General features: G+C 34.0%; 1 long non-coding RNA gene across 1 annotated transcript; it reads left to right on the forward strand.

Moving 5' to 3' along the window:
* The first annotated feature begins 17 nt into the window (after nt 1-17).
* LOC106456068 (uncharacterized) lies at nt 18-485 on the forward strand. Its single transcript, XR_001290230.1, has 3 exons — nt 18-78; nt 147-349; nt 432-485. It is a non-coding gene; the product is annotated as an uncharacterized LOC106456068 (long non-coding RNA).
* The last annotated feature ends 355 nt before the right edge of the window (nt 486-840 follow it).

Consider the following 840-nt stretch of genomic DNA (forward strand, 5'->3'; position numbering starts at 1 on the left):
GAGGCAGTCGTTGGGCCATACAAATTGTATGACTCTTCTTTTCGCACACTGGAGGACAGTGGGTGGCTTTCTGATGAGGTAAGTGAAGTAATCATTTTTGGTCCTAGTGGTGGTCTGTAAAAATAATCTTCTTTTAATCCAAACAGGTCATTGATGCATACCTGCACTGCCTCATTAGGAAACAAAAGGCAAGTAAGAACGTATGCCGGTTATTTCAGAAAAGTATTTTATACAATTTTGTAATCTTTTAAATAAAAAAAAATCTTGCATTTTTCAGAAACCCGTGTATCAGTTATCTTGCGTTGTTGCAACCTCTCTGTTTTCTGGGAAGTTTAAATGTGTCAGCAAGGTAATGTAGATGTTATATTGGTTATATAGTGTATGTTATGTAAATAAATCTAAACCTTTATAAACTTAAAAATATTCTACAGATGTTGTTTCCGGCTGAGGACATTTGGTTGTGCCCACTGAACTCTGGTGCACACCACGCATCCTTGTGGTACATGTTCACACCTCATGTGTTTTTTCTCTTTTTTGTTTTACTGTTCTTTTTAGCAGCATATTCTTATTTTGAAAATGCTTACAATTGATTATGTTTACTTAAGTGAGTGTAATACACATATTCTACTAAATACAATTTTTATTTTAGGTTGTCAAAATCTCCTCACAATCTGTACTGCTGTTAGACCCTCTTGGAAATGAAGGTTGTTATGAAAGGAAAGTTATGTGTAACTGGAGGTATTCATCATTCATTAATTATCTGTTTTGGGTTGTTTGGTTTGTGGGGTTTTTTTTCTTTTTATTTAGAGCAAAATGCTGGCTACATTTTAAAAACTTGTT

The sequence above is a fragment of the Pundamilia nyererei genome, unplaced genomic scaffold (assembly GCF_000239375.1).
Source record: "Pundamilia nyererei isolate P.nyererei 1_Seehausen unplaced genomic scaffold, PunNye1.0 scaffold03542, whole genome shotgun sequence".
Lineage (NCBI taxonomy): Eukaryota > Metazoa > Chordata > Actinopteri > Cichliformes > Cichlidae > Pundamilia > Pundamilia nyererei.